Source organism: Vombatus ursinus, unplaced genomic scaffold, assembly GCF_900497805.2.
Source record: "Vombatus ursinus unplaced genomic scaffold, bare-nosed wombat genome assembly UNPS02014833.1, whole genome shotgun sequence".
In the NCBI taxonomy this organism is placed as follows: Eukaryota; Metazoa; Chordata; class Mammalia; order Diprotodontia; family Vombatidae; genus Vombatus; species Vombatus ursinus.
Window position 1 is genome coordinate 7,609,012 of NW_020954611.1, and position 16,269 is coordinate 7,625,280.

Below are 16,269 nucleotides of genomic sequence, written 5' to 3' on the forward strand. Positions count from 1 at the left end.
GCACATGTTTCTATCTCCCTTAGGAAAAAAAAAAGAATAGGAGGTGGATAAAGATGTTCTCTTTCCAAGGGGATTTTTAGTCAAATTGTAGGTGTGTCAATGCTGGTGGTCAGAGCTGAATATAGTGATTTTGGCACCCAGGGCAAGCAGCATAGAATATATGAGTGGCAGACTACACAAAATGGACCTTCAAATCAACTTTGAAACTTACGATGTAGAAATAAGAGAAGTAATTAAGATATGTTTGATTGAACATGATAAGGAACAGGTCATTACTGAGGCTTCAAAGTTGCTGAGTGAATGCATGTGATGAAATTCTGCACCCTCGAGATCAGAGATTCTTAATTTGGGAGCAGTAGATTTTAGGGGATCAGTCAACATGGATGGGGAAAAAATCAAATCTTTGTTTTTTGTCACTTCTGATTTCCTTTGAAGTCATATATATGTTATTTTGTGTATTTAAAAAATTTATTTGAGGGAGCCAGTGGCTTCACCAGACTGCCAATCCATGACACAAAAAAAGAACCCCTGCTCTGGACTGCAGCACCCTAGAGTGAAGCCTCAATCAGTGTCCTAGTTATATAGCTCTGGTCTCTAGCCTGACCATCACAGATTAGGCATTCCAGCATTCAGTTTGCTCAGCTCTAAAATAGGAATAGTAACACTGGTGACACCTACCCCAGAGGATGATTATGAGGATAAATGTCTTTATTGATTAATAATTTAACTGACAAGTTTGCAGTTCACTTTCCTACATAACCTTATGAGGTAGGTAGTACCTGTATTTTTATCCCCATTTTACAGATGAGAAGACTGAAAGTAAAATGTCTTGTTCCAAGATCACATTACTAAGAAATGAAGTCCTGGGAATTGAAGCTAAGTATTCTGATTATAAATCCCATATATATTTCACTATACCACCTAACAACAATGACAACAACAACGCTTCCCATTTGTAGTAGGTCTATTTACTATCCTTTGCATATGAACATGATTCTATTGATTAGTAAGACATAAGTTTAAATTATTTTTTTTTCCAGGAGTAAGACTGAGTTAGGCTGCACCATTAATTCTAGGTGACTGGCTTGGGTTTGCAAGTTGACCTGGTAGATTTTAAATCAATCATCTTTCTCATGTTTGAGAATCATCTCATAAATGAATTCAGACCGCTATTCTCCCAAATAAACCAATCTCTTTCCTTTTTGTCTAGAGCTATGATTTCATTGGTATTAGGATTTCCCAGGTAAAGAAACTCCCTCTATCCATGTAGATCAGCAAACTGTGAAAGATTTAATAGTCTTAGAGAGTTGCTTAGGATATTGAATGACTAAGTGACTTGCCCATGGATGCAGAACCAGTATGAATCAGAGGTAGAACTTGAACCCAAATCTTCTAAGCAGCTAGTTGGTATAATAGATAGAGCACTGGACCTGGATCAGGAAGATCTGAGTTCTGATCTTCTCTCAGATATTTGCTAGCTGGGCAAATCACTTGCTCTCTATCTCAATTGCTATATCTGTAAAATGGGGATAATAAAAGCACCTATCTCCCAGAGTTGTTGTAGAGATAAAAGGAGGTATTTTAAAGCGCTTTGCAAACCTTAAAATACTATATAATTGCTAGCTTCCTCCTCCTCCTCCTCCTCCTTCTCCCCCAGATCCCTAGTTCTTCTGGAGATATCCCAAAGTTCCCTTCCCCTCTAACCCCTGAAACCACTGTCTTCTTAGTTGTGGACTCTCACCTGCCATTATCCCCCAGATCCTCTGGCACATCTACACTGCTGCTTTCCCAGCCCAAGCACTGCTTGGTCTTCTCATCTGTCTTCCAGGAACTGAACATAAACATGAACTCTCCTCTATGTGTTGTCTTCTCAATTAGAATGTGAGCTCCTTGAGAATTAAGGATACCTCAATTTTCTATTTGTATCTCTTAGCACAATGTTTGGTCCATAGAAAATGCTTAATCATGCTTCTCCATTCCATTCCATGAGCAGAAGAAGCTGAGAGAGTTCTGGGCCAGTAGGATAAAAGCTTAGGTTCTCCTACCAGGAAACTTTTCCCTCAGCTATAACGCTAGATCAGCTGGCCAGTAATGTACTTGGTAGAACACAGCAAGAAGATTTTTCTCTCCAAAAGTCTGCCACTCCGATATGGAGAAACTAAGCCCAGGAGCTTTGTAATTCTAGTACTGATTTCCCAGTATACCCCAAGAGAGGTACAAGGTTCCCTACCATCTGCTCCAACTAAATTCTGATCTCTCCCCCTGCGGTGGGAGACAGAAGGGCCACATTTATTTATATCCTTTTAGAATTAGTTTTTTGTGTGTACCTTTAAATATCTCACTGATGCTCTTTTCCATTAATTTTTTTTTTGCATCTCTAGCACTACCTACTAACTCACTGCTCCCACCTCCTCAATAGAAGCCCTCCCTTGTAACGAATAAATATAATCAAGAAAAACAAACCAACTTGTTGATCATGTCTTTAAATATATGTCTCATTCTGTCTCTCTCATCCATCACCCCTCTGCCAAGATGAGGGAGGCCTGCCGTATCATCAGTCTTTTACAGTCCTCATTGGCCACTGCTTTGATATGAGATCTGAAGTCTTTCCAAGCACTTATCCTTTGCATTATTGTGCAATGGTCTGGTAAATCATTGCTCTTCTTCTAATCATTTCACTCTTTATTTTTAATGAATTTTTCTACTATTTATCTTGCTTTTCTGTTTTTCTATTTCTATTGACAAATTGATTTTAAGATGTTTGCATCTTAAAATTTTCTAATTTTAGTTAATTTTTTCTATTTGTCTATTTTTAGTAAATTTTCCTTTTTTAACTAGTTGTTATAATACATGTTATATGACATATTCACTAGTCTGGGGAGGGGGTAAAGAAAATAGACATTGGCAGTCAAGATAATTTATTTGGATACTTAGATAGCCAGAACTATTTAGATTTAGGAAAGAAACAGAACAAACACATTACATAAAATAACCTTTAGGTTAATATTGAAATAATGAAACTTCCTAATGCTGATGCAGGAATCAATTTCCTATCCCTCTCCCTATGTGACAAGGACACTAAAGAGTAGGAGGAGAACCAAGAAAAAGTGGTGTCATGAAAACTTAGGAAGAAGAGAGTGACTAACCCAATTCAATCCCATAAACATTTATTAAGTGCCTACTATGTGCCAGGTACCATATTGAGTTCTAGGGATACAATTAATAAAAAGAAAGCCCCTACCCTCAAAGAGCTTACAATCTAATGAAGTGAGATGACACACAAAAGGAAATAAGGAAGTCAGTGGAGGTGGGAGAAGGGTGAGTAACATGGGGTGGGGGTGGGGTGAACCCCATTTGAAGGCATCTTGTTCTGTGGTGTTGAAACCAGGTGGAGCATCAGAGCAGCACTTGATCCTATTCAACAATGAAAGCCATTCTATGTTGTCAATCAAGCACTCCCTAACCCACCCACCCTCCCACCTCTCAGGTGCACCACCAAACACCAGAGGATGCTCGGAGGTATTAGCTCAGCTTCTTATGACCCTTCTAGGCTCTCCAAGAGCTAGCTGCCACTAATCCCTTAGTTCTGCCTTTTTGTGGGTGCTTAGTCTAAGGTTAGTTGTAAATTATTTAGTCATACCGTGCCTAAGAACTCATCTTCCCTTCAATGCTTACTCCACTGAGTCTCCCTTAAAATTCCTAGATGGTGTAATTTTGTGCAGCTTTTTAATCAGACTATTAGAAATAAATAAAACAAGTCAAATCAATTCAACAAGCATTTATTAAGTGCCTACTGTATGCCAGACACTATGCTAAGTTCTATAATACAAAGAAAGGCAAAAACAATCTTTCCTCTCAAAAAAGCTTACATTGTAATATGGGAAATATACAAAAGTTATACAAAGTATAAATTGGAAATAAACTTGAGGGTAGGTACTGACAATAAGGAGAATTGGCAATGGCTTCTGGAAAAAGGTGCCATTTTACCTAGAACATGGAGGAAATCAGGGAAGTCAGGAAAGACAATAAGGAGGGAGAGCATTCCAGGCATGAGAGAGAACTAGTGGAAATTCATGGAGTCTGGAAGTGGGGTGTTTTATGGTAAGAACCTCAGAGAGGGCCACCATCACTGGATCATAGTGTATGTGGAGGGAGTGAGATGTAAAAAAACTGGAAAGGTAGAAGCCAAGTGGTGAAGGGCTTTAGAAGAGAGAGAATTTTCTATTGAATCCTAGAGGTTGTAGGAAGCCACTGCAATATATTGAATAGTAGGGTGACATAGTCAGATCTGCATGTCAAGGAGGTCATTTTGACTCAGAATGGAAGATGGGCTGGAGTGGGCAGACACTTGAGGGCAGGGAGACCAACCAACCCAAAGGTTATTATAATAGTGCGGGTATGAGGGCTGGGACATTAAGGTCTGCATCAGGGTAGTGACAGACTTAGAGGACAGAAAGGGACAGATAGGAGAGGTATTTCAAAGGTAGAATTGACAGGATGGGGAAACTTTGGTAGAATTGAGTTAGCTACTGATTGGATATGGGGAAAAAGAGAGAGAATAAGGAATCATGGCTGACACCTAGGTTTCTAGCCTGGGAGAGTAAGAGAATGTTGGGGCCCTCAATAGTAATAAGAAAGTGCAGAAGAGGAGAGTTTTTGGAAAGAAAACATAATGAGTTCACTTTTGACAAGTTGATTTTAAGACATGTGCAGCTCATCCAATTCTAGATATGCAATAGGCATTTGGAGATGTGAGAACAGGAAAAAGGTTAGGGCTTGATAAACAGATCTGAGAATCAGCATAGAGATGATAATTTAATCCACAGAAGCTGAGAAGTAGTATAGAGGGCAAAGAGAAGAGATCCCAGGGCACTGCCTTGGAAGACACTCCTGGTTAAAGACATATTAAAGGAGACTGGAGTGGTCAGACAGGTAGAAGGAGAACCAGGAGAAACTTAGAGAGAAGAGAGTATCAAGGAGAAGAGGGTAAGCAACAGTGTCAACAGCTGCAGAGAAGTCAAGGAGAATGAGGATTGAAAAAAGGCAATTAGATTTTGCAATTAAAAGATTATTAGTAACATTGGAGAGAGCCAAGTCAGTTGAATGATGACGTTGGAAGCCAGAGTGAAAAGTTAAGAATAGAGTAAAAGAAAAGGAAGTGAAGGTACCTATTGTGCCTGATCATGGTCTCAATGGGTTTAGCTACAAAAAGGAGAGACATAGGATGAATAGATCAAATGAGGGTTTTTTGAGGATAGGAGAGACATGGACATGTTTGCAGGATGCAGGGAAGCAGTCAGTAACTAGGGAGAAGTTAAAGACTAATGAAAGAGTGGAGATGATAGATGGGGCAATTTGCTGAAGGAAACAGGATGGAATGGGACCACCTGTTTTTTTCTTTGTCATTCAGAAGGGCCACTGTTGGGGAAATTTTCTCATGGGAGAGTTGTTGGGGTAAGTTTCTCATGGGAGTTCTAGCTTCTCTCAGCAGAAGCTGAGGGTCACAACCCTTTGCGTGACCAAAATAAGGAAGCCTCAACAAGACCTCTCCTTTGCTGACACTCAGCTCTCACGGTTGGCTTGGCTCTCCTCTCATTGGGAGATGAGTCCTAACACGAGCTCCTACAGACTTGGGGATTGGCTATCACAAGGGGATCACGCTTTGAACATGCATCACTAGGGCTATAAAAGACAGCTACCTGCATTCAATAAACGGAGCTTCTGCCATCTTGCTGTCTCCCGCCTCATCCATGCGTCTCCGGGTTACTGAGCACTGAGCTGGTCTCATGCTCTCCACTGCAGCGGCCGCGACAACTGGCGCCCAACGTGGGGCAGATCGATGACAGGCCTGACAGATACCCCACGGGCAGAGTCTAAACTCCATGAATAGCGCGTCAGCAAGCTTCGAGCTTTCAGCCCGAGGATTCGGGTCTCCTAGACGTTTCCGTCCTTGGGGGTCGGAGAAGGTAAAGGTTTCGCTTTACACAATGGGGCAAAATATAGGGCTTCTCCTTCCCACAGATGAGGAGAATTACGCCAGAGCTTTATATAAGGTAGCGAAGAATGAGGGAATAACGATACACCTAAAAGATCTTAGAAAATTTGTGAGGTTGGCTTTTCAGGTATTCCCCTGGCTCCCGGAACAGGGTTACTTTGAGCCAGGGAGATGGAAGGTGTTTGGGGAGCAGCTGTCTCATATGATGGTACTTGCCCTGGAAAAGTTAGGCTTTTAGACTATATCATCTACAATCTTGTAAAACATGTTCTGATGAATCAAAAGCAAAGAGAAGTCCGGTGCTTTCCAGTCTGTACTCAGACAGGTTCCTCCCTCCCCTCCCCCTCTGCGAGCAGACCTTACTCTCCTAAACTAAGAGAGGATCTCGCAGACCTCCCTCTCTGGTCACCCCCAGGACACTATTCAAACTTGTATCCCAACAGGCCACCTCTACATGAGAGACAGGGCTGAAGGAGGAGATAGTGAAGGAAGATATCCGATTAAAAAGAGATAAGGAAGAGGGGAAAAAGGGGAGTTCTCACCAAAGGTCCTCAATTTTTTTTTTAATGAAATATGAGGCAAAGTTCTCAGCTGACAAGGTGGGGGTGGGGCACAGGAGGTTTGAGTAATGATGAAGTGATTTAAAAAGGCTTCGTAGTGACTGGGATAATGAGTCAATTATGGAGGTGGGAAAGATTGCCTTGCTGCAGTGAGGGTTCAGTTGAGAATCTGTAACATAAATTTTATAGTGACCTGATCAGCATGACTTTGTCATTTTTTCCAGTTTTGTCCAGCATCACATGAGTAGGAGTGAAGGCAATAGATGAAGGAAGTAATCCAAGTCTAAGGTTTAGAAAGATAAGATTGGCGATAGGATAAGGGGACAACAGACTTGAAAGAAGACAGTATAGAATTAATCTGGTTCACCAAAGGGTCAAGATGGGGAAGGGAGAAGAGTATAACTGATAGCCTGGGAAAGGATGGAGGGAGAGCATGGTAAAGACAAAGAACAGGGTTAGGGGTTTAAAGGCAGAGGGAGAAGTGAAAGGAAAACAAATTGTTATTAGATAAGAGAATTTCAGGGTTCATGAACAAAGAAGTGGAATGCTTGTGAGCAGTGGCAAGGTCAAAAGTATGACCATATCTGTGTGTACCTGTAGAGGGGTGGAGGGTCCTGGAAAATAAGCAAGCTGAGGAACAAGGAGGTTATGGTTTTGAGGGCATATCAATATTTATGTTGACATCCCTTAGTATGAGGGCAGGAATTAAGGAGGGGAGAAAGACCTAGCCAGGCACTGAACTAATCGAGAAAGTAAGGAGAGTGTCCTAGAGGTCAGTAGACAACCATTATCATAATCTTTATTGGGTTATAAATATGAATTGAATACACTTGAAAGGAGGAGAGGTTACTACATGATAGTAGAAGAGGAAGACTCTGGAATGACAAGCAATATCCCCACTACCTCACCATGAATGAGTGAAGGTATAACCAGTGCTTGAAAGGGTAGGCAGTAAAGCTGTGTCATTAAGAGGAAAAGGTTTAAGATAAAACCAAGGTTGTTACCTATGGAGCAGGCAGCCCAGAGAGCACAGTAGTAGAAGGGATAGATAGCTTTAGAGTGGGATATTGGGAGAGGCAGTGTCTTGAAGAGAACCCAGAATAAGGGAGTAGGCAGTGGGGTGGGGATGGATAACAGGGTTTGATGGGGAGTTCAGAATCGCACAGCACACACGCTCCCCAGCCTACACTCCTCCTTAGTCCTTTGTAGCAGCCCCTGCAGCAACAGGCAGGCCAGACCCTTCTCAACAACTCATGGAGGGAAGCTGGTAATGTAATCATCCAGGGTTTTTCACTCCCAGCAAAACCACCTGTGATCAATCAGTATCCAGTCCTTTGTTACAATATAGGAACTTGAAGAGTCCTGAAGTGGTCTCTGGCTCCCTCAGTAGTGTGTTGTTAATTATGTCACTGTCTGTCCCTCTCCTATCAGACAAGCATAAGAGTGGTGCTGACACACATACACACAAACACACGCACGCACCGTAAATCTCCTGGATGTCATTGCCCTGCCTAAGCCACTGAAGAGGGAGAAGGCCAGGCTTCACTCATAGGATATCATTTGCTCTTCTCTCCCTCTCCATGGGCCAACTCACCCCCTGTCAATCCCTTGCCCCAGCTTCCTTCCTCACAGCACCGTAGCCTGACTCTGTGCTCATCACCCATACCGGTTCCTGGACATATATGTGTGGGCCGGCATGGACACTGTCCTCTCTCAATGAAAAGCTTGAAGTTCCAGCACATTACAAGGGGTATGCTTGGCCTTTTGTGACTATACATCATTAGCATCATCATTTTGCATCTAGCATAGCAATTGGTAACCATCTCATCTACATAGTACAATGCATTTGCAAATACCATGCAAAAACATGGATGGCATTCTTATTAGAATTGAATGCAGCTAGCGATAGAACCAGAAGCACACATACGATAAACAATAATTATGACAATATTGGTATATATTAGACCAAGGACAGAAGTTTCAAGCAGTATGGTTTCATACAGAGACAAATACATGGAAACATACTATATGTAGCAAAGTTACATTCCATAACACTACATTTTCTGACACACAAAGGCAACATTGCATGGAGAGGCAGTACGGCATAATGTCTAGAAAGCTGGTCTCAGAGTCAGGAAGACCTGAATCCAAATCCTGCCTCTGACATATACTGACAATGTGACCCTGGCCTTAACCTCTCAGTGCACTAGGCAAGCCTCTAAGTCTTTTAAGTTACAGATCAAATATAGTTCTGTATTTCTCCAGGGAGTTTCCTCCCTATGAATTTCCAATATGGATGAAATCACAGGTCTCATCAACACCACCTCCCAACACTGCAAATTAATATGTACATATATGCACACATATACATGCATGCATATGTATGGACAGCTAGGTGGCACAGTGGATAGAATGCCAGTCCTGGAGTCAGGAGGACCTGAGTTCAAATTTGACCTCAGACAGTTACTAGCCATGTGACCTTGGGCAAGTCACTTACCCCCTTGTTGCCTCAGTTCTTTGTCTGTAAAAGGGGGACATACTAGAGAAGGGAAATAGCAAACCACTCCAGTATCTCTGCCAAGAAAACTCCAAAAGGGTCACAAAGAGTCTGGCACTACTGAAAAACAAGTGAACACATGCTGTATGTATATGATATACTCATATATTGTATGTTACATGTTATAAACAGCAAAGAAGCACAACACAGGATATTGCAAAGCATGGGTCATGTGTAACATATAAGAACATGTTACAATTACACACAAAACACACATTATATGCATTCTCCATCATTTAGGTATATGAGTAATCCCAAATGCCTCATAAGTAGGATCGGTCACCAGCAAGTGTGTTTGGCGATGGCCCAGGCTGACTGTGGGCATCCCCAGATCTGCTGGCCTGGAGTCACTACCTTGAGCTTGACTTGTGGCTGTCTCGGGTCTCTACGGGTGCCCTCCGGTCCCTTGGTGTCTAATGTTCCCCTGGGGAGCTCTATAACTCGCGACTTGGGCTTCAGAGGACACAAACATCTACCTCTCAGTAAAGGTTCAAAGTTTGTTGCCCAGCAAAGTTCCACACCACCCAACCCCCACCCCAAGGAATCACACCATCAACTTGGCTTCAGCCCCAAAGTTGGCTATTCCCACTAAGTCTCGGAGGCAGAGGCACATCTTCTCTGTCTGCTTCCTCAACTTGCCAGTGACAGCTTTGCTGAACTATAAAAGTACTTCCTTTTCTGTCCACTTGACTGATCCGGGGAGGTAAACCTCTGAACCAGAACCGGGTGTGAGCCAAACCACAAAGAACCCAACTGTCTAGAACAGGTCTGGGCAAGTGTGAGATGCTCTGGTGTAAACCAAGAGGGGACTTTCATCATCAACCTCTGTTCCTTTTGGAAGCTCCCAGGCAAACTGGTTGCTAGGCAACCACTGATTTTTTTTTATGACCAACAAATATAAGCACATGAATCCTACATTAACTCGATAACAATACGGTTTTCTCTACAGGTTATGGTATAGCAGTCCCTTCATCAGCATGCTTGGAACTGGGAACCAGCCCTGAACAGCAAAGGCAAAACACCAAGGGTTCCAACCCCTCAGCATCTCTTGCATCTGCCTCCTTAGTCTAGGTCTTCATCATACCTTACCCTCACTACTGTAACAGCCTCATAGTAAGTTTTCCTGCATCCAGTCTCTTTCTTCCTCATCTACTGTCAAATTGATATTCCTAAAATATAGGTATGAGCTTGCCTTCCCCACCCCCACCTTGGAACTTCAGTGATTTCTCCCTGTTTTTAGAATAAAATGCAAACTTCTCTGGCTTTAAAAGCTCTCCATAATCTGTCTACAACTCATATTTCCAGAATGATTACACATTGCTCTCCATCATTTACTCTATACTCTAGCTAAGTTGCACTGCTTGCTGCTCCCTGTGCCAGGTTCATCTTTTGCCTCCATGCTTTTGCAAGGGCTTTCCTCATGCCTGTAAAACCTTCCTTCCTCACTTTGGTTTTTTGGAAACGCTAGCTTTCTTCCAGATTCAACCCCCACTCCCACTTCCTTCAAGCATGAGAAATATACGTATTTATATATATATATATATATATATATATATATATAAAAATAAAAATAGAGAGAGAGAGAGATGGACGTATATATAGATATATGTATGTATATGTTTATACACATGTATGTGTATGTGTATATACACATATTTTTGTTTTATATTATATTTTAACATTTTATTTAAATATATATACACAGACATGTTTGTATACATATACATATATAATATATAATTAATATGTTTTTATTTTATCTATGCATGTGTGTGTGCGCGCACGTGTGTACGTGTGTGTGTGTGTGTGTGTGTGTGTGCTCTTCCTATCTATGAACATATTGTAACTCCTTGAGGGAGAGACTATCTTACTTTTAGAAGTCTATTGCCAGTCTTCTCCAATGCCTGGCACACAGTAATTGCTTAATAAGTGATTGCAAATTAATTGTTGATTAATGCCAAAGGGGTCCCCTTCCCTTAGCCCCTTGTTCATATAGTTATTTTAGCATTTCAGACAGTTTCCACAGCTATTGCTTACCCAGACTCAGGTACGTAAATCCCAACTCCTTCCTCTGCTCTCAGGGATTCAGTTTCTATCTCCATAAAAAAGAAACCTTGGTTCTTGCCAGTAGATGCTTGGGGAGAGATTTAATTATTCAGCCTAAGATGTTGAAAATTCACCAGCTTCAGTCAGAAGATTAACCCCCCCATTCCCCCAAATCATACGATCCCAGAATCCTCCTTGCTTTTGTCAGTGAGGCCCAGTAGAAAAGATATCCATTTATCTGAGAGGAGAAATCCTAAGCAGAATCCTGATTTTATTTCAAAAATGACTCACATTCAGGTGCCTCAAAAGAAAGATTTACTATAATTCTTGCACTCACCGAATTAATGAGTCTTGGGAAATATCTAGTTTTTTGGATGGTCACTAGCAGCAAGATGGGGGTTGCTGACTCCGAGGTAAGAGGGTCAAGTTTTATCTAGTTCTGTTTCAAATTCAATTTGACTGCTTAACAGTAAAGATAAATTGAACCTGCAGAGAAAACTGAAAATAGCATTTTCTTAGCCTGCTTGTGACAGGCTCAATAGCTCCAGATTTATGAGGGGTGAATGACCTCTCTGCCTTGGTTTTCCACTTTCACTGTTTGCAGGACTGAATTTACATCTGGGCAGATAGGAGCCTTGGGCCACTGGATCAAACAGAGCCAGTAGCCTTGACTGGGACTGGCTGCACATGTTTGTGAACTGGGAGAAACAATTAGGAAACAACCACCTGATCCATCCTCCCCACCTGGAAGATCAGTGACCTTAATTTCTCCACAGGTGGAGCAGAAGTAGAGTTTATATATTTAGCTCTTAACTACCCCCTTACATTTGTGATTGCCCCTTTATCCTAGACAGTCCTTTGCTTGGCTCTCTAAACCAGGGGGTTCTTAACCTTGCGATTCATGAATAGATTTCAGAGAGGGAGTATCCATTAAATTGAATGGGGGGGATTTTTCATCTTCATTTGCAATAACCTCTAACTACACTTTGCATTTCGTTCAATTACTTTAAAACATTATTTTAAGAAGGGGGGCAGATTGCCAAAGGACTCTGCTACAAAAACAAACAAACAAAAAACACTTAAGAACCCCTGCTCTAAAGAATGGATAATGAAAAGTTGGCTATATCACGTGTTTTTTTTTTTTCTAATGTACCATCTCAAGGTAGAAATTTACTTTAGAAACTCAGCAAAGTTACAAGGGAATCAATCACAGCTCCATCATCCATTAACACCATGTGAGAACATATAAACTTCTCAGTAAGCACCATGATACTCAGTTTCATTAATAGGGAATATATTATCTTCATCTAAAGGGGGTGGGTGGGAAATCTGCTAAATATCATAGAATGGCAAAAATTGGAAGGACCTTAGAGATAATTTAATACACACACACACACACACACACACACACACACACACACAGATGAAACTGAGGCTCACACATGTTCCAAGGTCAGATAAAGAGTGAACTGCAGAGCTAAGACTAGTCTCCTAGGTCAGGGTTTTACCCATTATATCATGTACTTAACAGTTCAAACCTAATGAGAGGAATATCCTCTATTTTAAATGATACTTTGAACAGCTATTCAATACCAAGAAGCTGCCGTTTCTGGAAACCCCCCCCCATTGTCACCCACATCTATTTTGCCACAAGAAACTCTGGTTTCTACAAACCTGGTGACTGTCTCCCAAATAGGGGATAGCACCCTTCTTAAAGAGCTGTTGCCCTTTGGGTTAGAATGCCACTGAGTCCTCTTCTAACTTAAATTCTGTGATTCTCTGAAATGTTTATTAATCCCAATGTGTACTAGGCTCCAAGGATGCAGAGACACAAATATAACAGAGCCGAACCTCAGGGAGCTTAGAGCTCTGAAGCATATCTCTGTTCATCTTAGCCTCCTTTTTGCACACAGTGCCTAAAGTCCCAAGTCTCAACCTGGGGTCTCTAGGGGAGCTCTCCTTGAGTTTCTTAAGCAAACTCCTGTCTCCAAATCTGTGCAGGCTCAGAGTGACTCTCTACGGTTTGCTTCCTCTCTGGGTCAGAGCTTAGGCAGCATCACTCTCACTCATATCAGTACTTTACCACAAGTATACGGGGCTGTGGGGGAGAGTCCAATCTCTCCCTGGTTGCCTTCCTTGTCCCACTGCAGGCTAATGGGCCAGATTATTCAAATTACTCGAAGCTGCTTCTAAAAAACGTTATAGATGAAGTAAGGTGGAGCAGAGTGATTGAGCCACCTCCTTCTGGAGTGAACACCGAAGTTGGGAAGGGGGTATGTGGGTGCAGTTTGGAAAATACACATACATATGCACATACACATATACATTTATGTATACTTCTGTATATGTGTAATATATTTGTGTATGTAAATACAAATATATTTATATGAATACAAGTCCTTTCCACTTCCTCTATGTTATTGCTTTGCTACTTAATCTGTAACCTTCCCAGTTCATGAACTTCCTCTGTCCATGTTTCCCTCATGTGTCTCTATTATGTTTGTCCAATGGTATATGCACCCTTAAGTTTCTGTAAAAATATTTTTAATGTGATCATGGTTGCAAAGTGCTTAGCACAGTTCCTGACACATGGTTAGCACTATATAAATGTTGTTGTTGCTGTTATTATTCTTTATTTCATTCCTCTCTCTATACTACACTCTGAGAATAGCTAATTACAGGAGCTTGGCCCTTTCTATTGCTGTCAGACAATCTGGGAGCAATGAATTTAGAGACAGAGGACCTGGGTTTGAATGCTGGCCGTTCTGCTTAGTAGCTGTGAGATACTGAAGGACTCACTACTCTTCGAAGAGCCTTTTTTCTTTTTTTGTAAAATGAGCTAGCTGGACTCTAAAATCACATCCAGGTTGACATTCTATGAGCCTCCAATGGTCCATGTGACTGCCCACAGGCAGGCACTGGATGTATAGTACACCCAACCCCTTATGAGTCATTTCCAGGGATTAAAGAGGACAAAGGGACTAAAGCAAACCTACATTGCAGATAGACACTATAGATGGTCTATCCTTTATCGATAGTAATGTGCTGGGTTGGGTTTTTTTTCTTCCATACCTGTGATTCTATCAGTATGGGGAACTCCTCCTGTGGTAACTCCAACCACCGATAGAAATCCATATATTACAGTTGCCTGGAGCAGTGAGACGTTAAGTGAAGTCACACAGCAAGTACGAGTCAGAACATCACAGATTTAGAGCCAGAAGGAACTTGAAGGGCATCTAGGCAACCCTCTCATTTTACAGATGAGAAAACTGAGGTACATACAGGTTGTATCTCGCTTGCCCAAGATCCCACAGGAGGCAGAGCTGGAATACAAACCCAGCAACCCTGATTCAAAATCTAGTACCTCTCGAGGCAGGATGTGAATCCAGTCTAGCCACTATGCTGTACTTTCCCTCCCTTCCTTTTCCTTCTTTCCCTCCATCCCTCCGTTTCTTTGCCTCCCCTCTTTCTCCACCTTACTCTCTCTCCCTCTCCATCCCCCTTCTTTGTTTCTGTTGGTCTCTATCTCTCTGTCACACACACACACACATACACACACACACACACACACACACTTATAACAATTTCTAACTGGTGTCCTCTTGCTCATACTGGTAGTTTTAGGTACTCAAATTGATCAGTGATTAAAAAGTCTCGGTCCTCCCTCGCATATCAAGTTTCTCTCTCCACCTGCGTTCACTCTGACTAGTGCCTCCACTTTCTTTTCAGCTCAGAGGTCTTCCAAAGGTCTCATCACTTGAAGATCAAAGATTCTGCATCTGCCAGTGTTGGAGTCACTTCTTTTTCAACTCCAGACACAGTCTATGTCCAGCAGGCCCCATGGAGTTGCACTTCCTTCCTGTATTGCAGGGACAAGCAAAGATCTTTGTACTTGGTAAGAAAGCATTGGCAAAGAGTAGCTTTAAGGAAAATCAGGGCAAAAAAAAGAGAGATTTCCCTGAAGGCCTATTTCTCCTGAGTGTGCAGAAAGAAATGTGCACAAGGCCAGAGGCACTTTCCAAACTCTTAACAGGAAAAAATCAATCTAGAATAGTTCTTTGTGTTCTTGGCCAATGATGTCAAAGCCCTCCCAGGAAAACGGAAGAAATATTAAAATTAAAGGTTGCTGGAGAACTGTGAAGGGGAATGTTATTTATGAACCTTAAAAAGGTCCTAAGAGAGAAAGAGGAGGCATCTCATTCTTTTGAAATCAATGGAAAAGGAAAAGGTCTAGTAATGGAAAGATCTTAGTTAATAAGCATTTATTAAGTACCTAGTACGTCAACATTGTGCTAAACATGGAGGAAATCTGGAAACCAGTTATAAGGTGGGCAGGACAACACTAGTCATTATTTTCATAATGGGGATAAATTTGTGCATTTGTCATGGAGTCACAGGATGGTGGAGATGGAAAGGATGCTAAGGTATAGTGGAAGGAGCACCAATCCAATCCAATGATCATTTGTTAATGATTCATTTATTCAACGCCTACTGTATGTAAGAAGACAACAATGAAAGACAACAAATGAAAATTAGTCCCTTTCCTCAAGGAGCTTACATTCCACTGGGTATTGGGGGAGAGGGGCAGGGGAGTTACAACACATAAATAATAAAAGAAAGTCATGATAATTGCAGAAGGTGAGAGAGAACGTTAGCAATTAAAGGAATCAGGAAAGGTTTCTTAAAGAAGCTGGTACATGAGTTGAGCCTTGAAAGAAACTAGAGATTCTGGGAGATAGAGGTGACTTACAGACTTACATTAATCAATCAATCAATTAGCATTTATTAAGCACCTATTGTACGCCAGCTGCTAAGGGCAAAAAATCCCTATCCTCAGGAAGCCCAGATTCTAGTTTACTTGTAGTCACAATAGAATATTAGAGCTGAAAGGGACCTTAGAGATCATCGAGTCCAGAAGTTCCCAAACTTATTTGGCCTACTACCCCCTTTTCAAAAAAAAATTACTCAGCACTCCCATGCAAATCTACTTTCTTTAACCCTTTAACATTGTTTTAAAATTTGTGTCATTTCAAAAAAATATATAAAATATTTTTAAATGACACATCTTAAATTTAATAATTTATTGTAAATTTGTGGGTTTTTTCCTGAAC

At 41.4% G+C, this 16,269-nt stretch overlaps 1 long non-coding RNA gene across 1 annotated transcript; it reads left to right on the forward strand.

Moving 5' to 3' along the window:
- Positions 1-5,766: 5,766 nt before the first annotated feature.
- On the forward strand, positions 5,767-15,401 carry LOC114026149. The gene is made up of 3 exons (XR_003567102.1): positions 5,767-5,966; positions 10,062-10,225; positions 14,888-15,401. It is a non-coding gene; the product is annotated as an uncharacterized LOC114026149 (long non-coding RNA).
- Positions 15,402-16,269: the final 868 nt, after the last annotated feature.